Source organism: Oncorhynchus clarkii, unplaced genomic scaffold, assembly GCF_045791955.1.
Source record: "Oncorhynchus clarkii lewisi isolate Uvic-CL-2024 unplaced genomic scaffold, UVic_Ocla_1.0 unplaced_contig_2377_pilon_pilon, whole genome shotgun sequence".
In the NCBI taxonomy this organism is placed as follows: Eukaryota; Metazoa; Chordata; class Actinopteri; order Salmoniformes; family Salmonidae; genus Oncorhynchus; species Oncorhynchus clarkii.
Window position 1 is genome coordinate 401,338 of NW_027261147.1, and position 12,606 is coordinate 413,943.

A 12,606-nucleotide genomic window follows, 5' to 3' on the forward strand; every position below is an offset into this window, starting at 1 on the left:
ACTCAAATCTCTAGCCACTTTATTAATTAAAAAATGGATGTAATAAATGTGTCACTAATCACTTTAAACAATGCCACTTTATATAATGTTTACATACCCTATATTACTCATCTCGTATGTATATACTGTACTTTATACCATCTACTGCATCTTGCCTATTCCGTTCGGCCATCACTCATCCATATATTTATATGTACATATTCTTAATCATTCCTTTACACTTGTGTGTATTAGGTAGTTGTTGTGAAATTGTTAGATTACTTGTTAGATATTACTGCATGGTCGGAACTAGAAGAACAAGCATTTCGCTACACTCACATTAACACCTGCTAAACATGTGTATGTGACAAATACATTTGATTTGATTTGAAATGTGTTTTCTCTTTGCCCAAAATGTGTTGAAATGCAGGACTTTAACTGTTTTCCTTTTGGGGGGCCCCTGGAGATGGTGGTAGAGTAACACTTAAAGCTGGAGAACAACTGGTCTTCACAGCACAGTACAATAACATACTGTAACTCACTGATCTCACAATGGCAAGCATATAGCTTGCGTTTTCTTGATAAATTATTTGGTGACAGTTTACTTGACACCCAGCATCATAACACGTTATGACATGTGACACGTTATGACGTTATGACATGTTCACAAACAATTGCAAAATTCAATAATATATAGAACTTTTCTGCTCTGGTATATAAGATTTTTTGAGGCCTTGCTCACAATTCATTCTGTGGCAGCACAATGACCAAACAATATACTGTATGTGAAGCTCTTGACCACATCTTTGATCATGAAACTGGTGAGGAGGAAAGAGTCCTTGTTGAACTTCGACACAAAGTGGTCTGTGATTAATAGCACTGTGTTTCTTCTGAGGAGGGTTAAGGATGGCTAACTGCTAAATTATGATTTTTAAAATACATTATTATCATTATTATAGAATTATTCAAGACAAAATGAAGAAATGTCTTGCTCAACTAGGCTTCCTGCAAAATGGCAGGCAGCCGCCAGCAGGCTCAACACAACCTCCGTCCACGACTAGGGGCTGATCCTGACGGGAGGATCAGCCCCCAAAGATATTCAGGATTATGAGTGTTTTGCATTAGAATCTCTATATAAAAACGTGGTAACTTCCTGTGGTATCCTGCTTTCTCTGAAGTCTAAATCATACAGGTTTGATTTCTGTTATTACAGAGCTCTCTGTCTTTCATTTACACAGGATGGAACAGATATACAGATACTTTACTTGTCTATGCAATCTGCAATCTGGAAAATATATTTCTAGGACTGTATCAGGATGTGTAAAAACAACTGGAAACAGGACTATTCATAACAACAGTTGTGTTTTATATCCCTATGCAGCCAGTACCCACAACCCATAATGCATACACCCCACAAGAACATACACTACCATTTCATATATGCTATGAATCCCCACTAAATACATACACTACCACTTCATATATGCTATGTGTCCCCACTAGATACATACACTACCATTTATTATATACTAAATATATCCCCACTAAATACATACACTACCATTTATTATAAACTAAATATATCCCCACTAAATACATACACTACCATTTATTATATACTAAATATATCCCCACTAAATACATACACTACCATTTAATATATACTATATATCCCACTAAATACATACACCTCCACTAAAATAAACGGTCATGATTTGAGTTGAGGAACGTTGTAACTATGGGTCATGAGAGGGGAATTGTGTACAGTGCAGCAGGAGTGTTTTGTTAAGATGTTCCACGTTCCCACCCTGCTAGGGCCACCCTGCCACCCGGCTAGCATATATATATAACATTGCAAATGGTTTTGAAAGAACTGTTATATCATTCAGTAAGTACCATTGCCATACGTAGCGAAACGTTAAGACCAACTGAACGTACCCCCGGTGTTTTAAAAGCCTAGCATCTCCTTAGTGCATTCAAACCCAGCTACACCTGCTGCCACCAATACTGGTGAAGCAAACACCATACCTAGTCCTGCTGTGGCTAGACTGCCGTACGCTGCCAGTTTACAGTAAAACATATTCTCCTCTCTGATCTTTCTCTGAGCCTCTTCATAGTCAGCACTGGTGTAGTGTTCTCCTCCATTGTCCTCCTCCACCATCTCCTCGATCTTCTCCAGCAGCTCTCTAACCTGAGTGTTGTCTTCTCTCTTGTCATTAATCAGAGAGTGATATCTGCCCCCACACATATTGATGAGTCTCCGTAGCGCTTTGCTCTGAGCAAGAAACCCTTTGACTGTTTTGCCCTTCAGTTGATCTCCATGAGTGAACAGTAAGATGGTGTACATTGAGGCATCTTCAACCTATCGCAATATTTTCTCTTTTTGCTCTTTCCCGTCTCCTCTTTTCCTCCCGTCTCCTCATTTCTTCTTCCCGTCTCCTCCTTTCTTGCTCCCGTATCTCATCCTCTCTTCTCCTCCTCTCTTCCTCCATCTCCTGTCTCTTCCTCTCCTCCTCCTCTTCGATCTTCCTCTGGGCCTCCTGGTACATCTCATTGGTGTAGTGCTCTCCTCCATTCATCTTCACCATCTCTTCTATCTTCCTCAGCAGCACATTGACCTGAAGACGGTCATCCCTCTGACCATTATTGAGACAATGGTATCTTCCCCAACAACTTTTGATCAGTTCCTGAATTGAAACACAAGGATTCAGACATTCCTCAACTGCTTTCCCCTTCAAATGATCTTTACCAGTGAACAGAATGATGGTGTACTTTGATGCTTCTTCTCCAAAGTTCTCCTGGATCCACTTCACAGTGTTCCTCTCCTCCTCTGTGAACCTCCCCAGTCTGATCACCAGCAGGAAGGCGTGGGGTCCTGGGACTGACATGTAGATGGCCTTTTCTATCTCACTTTTCATCTCTTCTTTAGACATTGTTGTGTCATAGAGCCCCGGGGTGTCGATGACATCAATCTTCCTCCCATCCACCACTCCACTCTGTTTCTCACAGTGAACAGTCAGACTCAGGGGAGAAGTCTACTTTCAACCCCTCCCTGTGTGTGCTGGACCTTGGTATTGACAAGTGAAGTGTGTGTGTGTGTGTGTGTGTGTGTGTGTGTGTGTGTGTGTGTGTGTGTGTGTGTGTGTGTGTGTGTGTGTGTGTGTGTGTGTGTATACTGGACCTTGGTATTGACCAGTGAAGGCTTGCAGACAGTGTCAACAGGAACAGAATCTTCAGAGTCCCTCCTCTTCCTCGTTCCATCTCTGCTACAATCGGCCAATCAACAACCTTATTACAAAAAACAAAGTCCAGATAAACTAAATCAGAATTTCTTCTCAACCTTTTCACTTTAAAACAATGTGAACTATAAAAAGAGCACTGATATGTGTTGTAACTGTGGTAAAACAACGTACATTCCCTAACAAGGTAACCAGCATCAGGAAAACATAATGTACTCACATGGGGGAGGTCAAATGACATTCTAAACGTGCGTATCATTCTACAGTTGACATTCTAAACGTGCGTATCATTCTACAGTTGACATTCTAAACGTGCGTATCATTCTACAGTTGACATTCTAAACGTGCGTATCATTCTACAGTTGACATTCTAAACGTGCGTATCATTCTACAGTTGACATTCTAAACGTGCGTATCATTCTACAGTTGACATTCTAAACGTGCGTATCATTCTACAGTTGACATTCTAAACGTGCGTATCATTCTACAGTTGACATTCTAAACGTGCGTATCATTCTACAGTTGACATTCTAAACGTGCGTATCATTCTACAGTTGACATTCTAAACGTGCGTATCATTCTACAGTTGACATTCTAAACGTGCGTATCATTCTACAGTTGACATTCTAAACGTGCGTATCATTCTACAGTTGACATTCTAAACGTGCGTATCATTCTACAGTTGACATTCTAAACGTGCGTATCATACTACAGTTGACATTCTAAACGTGCGTATCATACTACAGTTGACATTCTAAACGTGCGTATCATTCTACAGTTGACATTCTAAACGTGCGTATCATTCTACAGTTGACATTCTGCTTCTTGTTTGGGACCAGATGGACCAGTTCAAGATAAATGTCTCAGATAAAAGTGAAAAACATGTATAAATACAAACATATAGAAAAATGTGATTGTTGACATCTGAATCGTTTGATAATATATGCATAAATGTCAACAAACAACAACTCAATAAAATGTTTATTATAATTTTTTAAAATACTGTGCAATAGATTGTTGAGTATTTCATTAGAAAGGTAGTTAAGTTGAATAGTCACTTTTAGTGAAGTTGCGTGTATCTGTTAATTGTCCCAAGTTGTGACCGTGAGAGCTGTAGCTATGTGCTGCACCTTATAGTCATTTCTAGCCACTGAGACAAATAATTCACCTCAGGACAGACAGAGGCTGAAATCTGATTGGGTGTCACTATTATCAACCTCCTCTGACAACTCAACCTTGGATTAGCCACAACTCTGGGTAAAATGAAATGTGTTGGACACATACATGCCTCCTTCTGGGGAAATAAAGGTACATTTTTCACTATATATTTGTCTAGCCTGGTCCCAGATCTGTTTGTGGTCTTTCCAACTCCATTGATCACTATCAAGCCATGACAATGAGTGACAAGGAGTTGTAATGATAGCACAAAGACTGGCACTCAGGGTATTAGTTGTCTAGGTCTTCTGATGTAATTGTTATGTCCTGCTCAGTGGTTACCCTCTACACATCTATGTATTCAGAGAAACTCGACAGTATAAGCATTAACATCACAAAGAGGTTCATTTCCAAGATGACAGCGGATAATACTGTCGTGTCTTTACTATCCTTAACTGAAGTCTTAGTTTTTAACAAAGATTCTCTGTATTTATTATTAAGGGATTAAACTGATTAATCATGTAACTGTAATTAACTAGGAAGTTGGGGCACCAAGGAAAATATTCAGATTATAAAGATATAATTTTCCTAATATAACTTTTCAGATATTTTATATCTGATCAATTAGTCTTCAAATTAATTATTTACTTTACCTCACATTAGTCTCATTCCAAACGTCGTAAATCTGCACGAACCCAGTCTTCACTATGAGTCATCCATACATCAATTGTCTTAATTAAATCATGTATTTATTAACTAACTAAACAATCACAGAACTGCACAAACAAACAAAGGAAATATGGTTACAAGAAATGATAGGGGGATGTGCCCTAGTGGGCTAAACCAGCATGGAGGCTTGGTGTACAAAAGGGAAGTGGGGGTCGACTGAGAAAAGACAACACACAGTTGATAATTATAACAATTGAAATGCTAATCCTTTGCACATGAACGCTCACTCATTCGGGAACAATTGCAATCAATATATATATTTACGCTCAGTGTGTCGGGATCTCTGCTGAAAAGTTAGTTTCTGTTGGAGAGTTTCCGTCCTCTCTCTCTCTCTCTCTATCATGGTTAGAGTGGTTAGCTCAGAGTGACATTCATTCATGTCGTTATGGATAGGTGTTTCGGTGGTTGTTGTTCTTCGCGTTCAATGATACCGAATTCCTAGCTGTAGACTAGTAATTAATATCAAAGACTTGTTCTTATTCTGTCGGTATCGATAGTCTAAGAGTTTAACCACGTGGTATGGTTAAAAGATTCAGCAGTCTGGTCTCAAACCTTGGCCCTCTCGTTATCGAGGTAAGCTGGTCTGCATCCTTTGTCCTCTCGTGATTGAGAGAAAACATGGTCTGTTGAGACATTCTCAAAGTTGGGGTTTAATTCGGGAGTTGCAGAATAGGGCCTGTCCCAGGATGCCCGACCCTAACTGGGCTTATGGGCGGTCCTCTGATTTAGTTAAACTAAAAAGGGAATTGGAGTTTCCTTCAGTTCTTCATCGATCTTTTATACCTTCTCCGGAACATGAATGTTGTTCAGACCTTAAGTTCTGTGAGGTGGAAGAAATTCCTTTGTTCTCTGTGAAAACTCATTCTGTCTCCATATTGTGGCCATGAGGAGATCATCTCCTCAGGAATTTACGACCTCTCTCTGACCACAGCAGCCTGTGTGTAGGAGGCAGACAGAGGGGGTGGGGCTTGCTGTACCCAAAGAAGGCAACGTCATGACAATATCTATCTATGTGGAGAGACCACCGTTTGTCTGGATACTAACTATCTACGAGGAGAGACCACCGTCTGTCTGGATACTATCTATGAGGAGAGACCACTGTCTGTCTGGATACTAGCTATCTATGAGGAGAGACCACCGTCTGTCTGGATACTATCTATCTATGAGGAGAGACCACTGTCTGTCTGGATAATAACTATCTATGAGGAGAGACCACTGTCTGTCTGGATACTAACTATCTATGAAGAGAGACCACTGTCTGTCTGGATATTATCTATGAAGAGAGACCACTGTCTCTCTGGATACTAACTATCTACACCTGAGGAGTGACCACTGACAGTGATTACGAACTTTTGACTCTTTGACCTTTAGTACCCTGACTCCTGACCTCTCATTGAATTGCAGTGTTCACGTTCCAGTCAGAACTAGTAAACTTTGCTAACCTAGGCGGAATATCCAGATCCCAAGATTCCCACTTTGGAGGAATCATCCAGCTCTAGGCAAATAAGTTAGTGGTGAAAAAATGATGCCATAGTTGAAGTATTGTGATTAGAAAACATTTTTACACCAAAAGCTTTTAATTCTCTGTCAACATTAAATTATACACTGAGTGTCCAAAACATTAGGTACCCCTTCCTAATATTGTGTTGCACCTCCTTTTGCCCTCAAAACAGCCTCAAGTGCATGGACTCTACAAGGTGTCTAACGCGTTCCACAGGGATGCTGGCCCATGTTGACTCCAATGCTTCCCACAGTTGTGTCAAGTTGGCTGGATGTCCTTTGGGTGGTGGACCATTCTTGATACCACAGGAAAGTGTTGAACGTGAAGAAGCCAGTAGCGTTGCAGTTTTTGACACAAACTGGTGACCCTGGCACCTACTGCCATATCCCGTTCAAAGGCACTTACATCTTGTGTCTGGCCCATTCACCCTATGAATGGCACACATACACAATCCATGCCTCAATTATCTCAAGACTTAACAATCCTTCTTTAACCTGTCTCCTCCCCTTCATCTACACTGTTTGAAGTGGATTTAACAAGTGACATCAATAAGGGATCATAGCTTTCACCTGGATTCACCTGGTCAGTCTATGTCATGGAAAGAGCAGGTGTTCCTAATGTTTTGTACACTCAGTGTATAAATCCCTGTAGAGTCTATTGGCGCACTGGTGCATCAATCTAAGTCCCATAATATAAAAAATCCCCTCAAAAATCCCCATTAAAATCAGTTTAAGCTGAAGATATGTTTTTTTGTATACGTTTTTTGGCCATGCATGTGTTTCATTCCACCGCATCTCCCTTCTGCATCTGCAGTGTCAGGTGGCCGGGCTACAGAGGTGTTTGTCAGACCATGAGACATCCCAATAATCGGTTTTCTCACTAAAACGTCTGTAGCATAGGAACGGTTTGGCCTAAACTCTGTGGAAAGGTCAGACTCTCTTTTTTTGTCCGGTTTGCTCTACGACCCCCACAAGCCCCACAGGACTCATCTGAAGTTGATACCATCGATGTGCCATCTTCTGTTTGTAGGGACGGTAGAGGGAAAGGATATTATAGGAATTGTGGTATTTATATAACATTTCCCATAGAATAACAATTATTCGGAGAATACCCACCAATACAGCACTATGTGTACATTCAGAGGGAGCTGGTCTCTGTATTACTGAATGTTCATACCACTGACATACTATTATGAGCTGTTCTGACTGCAACTAAGCATTTATATAAGGTCATTTAAATGTTATACATGGTTATACCTAGTTATAACCACTTATAACCATAGGCATTTTGATCAGAACAAGTTGGTTGACAAAGTCATGGAAGTTTTTAACAATTGAACAACTGAACAGCTCTGCCACCTTCCTCTGTGGATGACGTGTATTGAGAAACAGATCTCTACCTTAAGCAGAAAGGTTTTAATGGGGGATTTTGTATTATTATGCTAATTAGATCATATAAAATAAATATGCATCCACACTATGCACACTATGCATCCATTCTCCCTGTCACAAAGGGATTCATGGCTGATTTAAGATGAAATCGTCAACCCTGTTTTAGTCAACCCTGTTTCAGTCAACCCTGTTTCAGTCAACCCTGTTTCAGTCAACCCTGTTTTAGTCAACCCTGTTTCAGTCAACCCTGTTTCAGTCAACCCTGTTTCAGTCAACCCTGTTTCAGTCAACCCTGTTTCAGTCAACCCTGTTTTAGTCAACCCTGTTTTAGTCAACACTGTTACTTTATTTGGCACTTAATAGGCACTTTGAATGTTAAAATTAGGTGAAATATTAAGTAGTTTTCTTTTTTCCCAAGTTGCACTTCTCAAAGGGGGCCATATTGGTATTACTACATAGCTACAGTTTCAAGTCATGAAGATTGAATGAATTAATTGATTTTATTTGACAAATGTAAAATATATTTAACCTCTTACTTCTACCCCCTCCTTTTTCGAAAATTCTGTTAAAAATCGCGCAACTTTTCAGCGTCCTGCTACTCATGCCAGGAATATAGTATATGCATATGATTAGTATGTGTGGATAGAAAACACTCTGAAGTTTATAAAACTGGTTAAATCACGGCTGTGACTATAACAGATTGTGTGTTTCATTGAAAAACGCAAGAAAAACTGCTCTCTGAAAGCTAAAAATAATTTCCATAAGTCACTTCCACGAGTTGTTAAAAGAGAACAGAATTTAATATCGAACTGCCTATCAAGTGAAGACCTATTGAAAAGACATCGCCCTGTAATCATTTTGATAGATTATAAACGTTTACTAATACCTAAAGTTGGATTACAAAAGGATTTCGAAGTGTTTTGTGAAAGTTTATCGTCGACTTTTTTAATTTTAAAAAATTACGCAGCGTTTAAAAACAATGATTTTTTCTGAATGACACAGCTTCCATACAAAGCTATTTTGGGTATATATGGACCGATTTAAACGAAAAAAAGACCCAATAGTGATGTTTATGGGGCATATAGGAGTGCCAAGAAAGAAGCTCGTCAAAGGTAATGAATGTTTTATATTTTATTTCTGCGTTTTGGGTAGCGCCGGCTACCGCAAAATCTGTTGTTTACGTGTCGTGCTGGCATTTTGGGGGGTGCATGCTATCAGATAATAGCTTCTGATGCTTTCGCCGAAAAGCATTTTAAAAATCTGACTTGCTGGCTAGGTTCACAACGAGTGTGGCTTTAATTCAATACCCTGCTTGTGAATTTTGATCAAAGATTGAGTTGTAACGAGTACATTTAGCATTTAGCGTAGCGCATTTGCATTTCCAGGGGCATACTTGAGACGTCTGCGTCTCAAGTATGGTCAAGAAGTTGTTTCCTTAGCCGAGTAGAATACATGTATATAAAAAAATCACAGATGATTAAAAACACAATTGTCTAACAAAATGTCCATATTTCCATGTACATTAGAAGTTCACCTCTTGAACCCTTTTTGAATCACAAACAGATGAATTAAATGACCCCAAAAAGTTTGATCTGATTGTATTATTTTGAATCACCTACAGTATACATGTTATTATTTATCCCCTAATGTGTTTATAAATTCATCAAGGACCATGTTTAACATTAATATTGAAAGTATTACAGCTCATTTCCGTCTTTTTTTACCGTCTTATCTTCTTTATCCAAGTGACAAGAGCTGCTATACCAAAACCAGCTGCCCCAACCAACAGAATTGGTCCTACTACCACAGCCACTACTGGGACTACAGCAAGTACTGTAGTCCCAGCTACTACTGCCCCAACAGCTGCTGCTGAAGTTAAACCTATCGCAATATTTTCTCTTTTTGCTCTTTCCCGTCTCCTCTTTTCCTCCCGTCTCCTCATTTCTTCTTCCCATCTCCTCCTTTCTTGCTCCCGTATCTCATCCTCTCTTCTCCTCCTCTCTTCCTCCATCTCCTGTCTCTTCCTCTCCTCCTCCTCTTCGATCTTCCTCTGGGCCTCCTGGTACATCTCATTGGTGTAGTGCTCTCCTCCATTCATCTTCACCATCTCTTCTATCTTCCTCAGCAGCACATTGACCTGAAGACGGTCATCCCTCTGACCATTATTGAGACAATGGTATCTTCCCCAACAACTTTTGATCAGTTCCTGAATTGAAACACAAGGATTCAGACATTCCTCAACTGCTTTCCCCTTCAAATGATCTTTACCAGTGAACAGAATGATGGTGTACTTTGATGCTTCTTCTCCAAAGTTCTCCTGGATCCACTTCACAGTGTTCCTCTCCTCCTCTGTGAACCTCCCCAGTCTGATCACCAGCAGGAAGGCGTGGGGTCCTGGGACTGACATGTAGATGGCCTTTTCTATCTCACTTTTCATCTCTTCTTTGGGCATTGTTGTGTCATAGAGCCCCGGGGTGTCGATGACATCAATCTTCCTCCCATCCACCACTCCACTCTGTTTCTCACAGTGAACAGTCAGACTCAGGGGAGAAGTCTACTTTCAACCCCTCCCTGTGTGTGCTGGACCTTGGTATTGACAAGTGAAGTGTGTGTGTGTGTGTGTGTGTGTGTGTGTGTGTGTGTGTGTGTGTGTGTGTGTGTGTGTGTGTGTGTGTGTGTGTGTACTGGACCTTGGTATTGACCAGTGAAGGCTTGCAGACAGAGTGTCAACAGGAACAGAATCTTCAGAGTCCCTCCTCTTCCTCGTTCCATCTCTGCTACAATCGGCCAATCAACAACCTTATTACAAAAAACAAAGTCCAGATAAACTAAATCAGAATTTCTTCTCAACCTTTTCACTTTAAAACAATGTGAACTATAAAAAGAGCACTGATATGTGTTGTAACTGTGGTAAAACAACGTACATTCCCTAACAAGGTAACCAGCATCAGGAAAACATAATGTACTCACATGGGGGAGGTCAAATGACATTCTAAACGTGCGTATCATTCTACAGTTGACATTCTAAACGTGCGTATCATTCTACAGTTGACATTCTAAACGTGCGTATCATTCTACAGTTGACATTCTAAACGTGCGTATCATTCTACAGTTGACATTCTAAACGTGCGTATCATTCTACAGTTGACATTCTAAACGTGCGTATCATTCTACAGTTGACATTCTAAACGTGCGTATCATTCTACAGTTGACATTCTAAACGTGCGTATCATTCTACAGTTGACATTCTAAACGTGCGTATCATTCTACAGTTGACATTCTAAACGTGCGTATCATTCTACAGTTGACATTCTAAACGTGCGTATCATTCTACAGTTGACATTCTAAACGTGCGTATCATTCTACAGTTGACATTCTAAACGTGCGTATCATTCTACAGTTGACATTCTAAACGTGCGTATCATACTACAGTTGACATTCTAAACGTGCGTATCATACTACAGTTGACATTCTAAACGTGCGTATCATTCTACAGTTGACATTCTAAACGTGCGTATCATTCTACAGTTGACATTCTGCTTCTTGTTTGGGACCAGATGGACCAGTTCAAGATAAATGTCTCAGATAAAAGTGAAAAACATGTATAAATACAAACATATAGAAAAATGTGATTGTTGACATCTGAATCGTTTGATAATATATGCATAAATGTCAACAAACAACAACTCAATAAAATGTTTATTATAATTTTTTAAAATACTGTGCAATAGATTGTTGAGTATTTCATTAGAAAGGTAGTTAAGTTGAATAGTCACTTTTAGTGAAGTTGCGTGTATCTGTTAATTGTCCCAAGTTGTGACCGTGAGAGCTGTAGCTATGTGCTGCACCTTATAGTCATTTCTAGCCACTGAGACAAATAATTCACCTCAGGACAGACAGAGGCTGAAATCTGATTGGGTGTCACTATTATCAACCTCCTCTGACAACTCAACCTTGGATTAGCCACAACTCTGGGTAAAATGAAATGTGTTGGACACATACATGCCTCCTTCTGGGGAAATAAAGGTACATTTTTCACTATATATTTGTCTAGCCTGGTCCCAGATCTGTTTGTGGTCTTTCCAACTCCATTGATCACTATCAAGCCATGACAATGAGTGACAAGGAGTTGTAATGATAGCACAAAGACTGGCACTCAGGGTATTAGTTGTCTAGGTCTTCTGATGTAATTGTTATGTCCTGCTCAGTGGTTACCCTCTACACATCTATGTATTCAGAGAAACTCGACAGTATAAGCATTAACATCACAAAGAGGTTCATTTCCAAGATGACAGCGGATAATACTGTCGTGTCTTTACTATCCTTAACTGAAGTCTTAGTTTTTAACAAAGATTCTCTGTATTTATTATTAAGGGATTAAACTGATTAATCATGTAACTGTAATTAACTAGAAAGTTGGGGCACCAAGGAAAATATTCAGATTATAAAGATATAATTTTCCTAATATAACTTTTCAGATATTTTATATCTGATCAATTAGTCTTCAAATTAATTATTTACTTTACCTCACATTAGTCTCATTCCAAACGTCGTAAATCTGCACGAACCCAGTCTTCACTATGAGTCATCCATACATCAATTGTCTTAATTA

At 39.6% G+C, this 12,606-nt stretch overlaps 2 pseudogenes; both read right to left on the reverse strand.

The window, feature by feature from the left end:
- Positions 1–1,825: 1,825 nt before the first annotated feature.
- LOC139405433 (GTPase IMAP family member 7-like) lies at positions 1,826–3,240 on the reverse strand (annotated as a pseudogene).
- Positions 3,241–9,714: 6,474 nt separating this feature from the next.
- LOC139405442 (GTPase IMAP family member 4-like) lies at positions 9,715–10,766 on the reverse strand (annotated as a pseudogene).
- Positions 10,767–12,606: the final 1,840 nt, after the last annotated feature.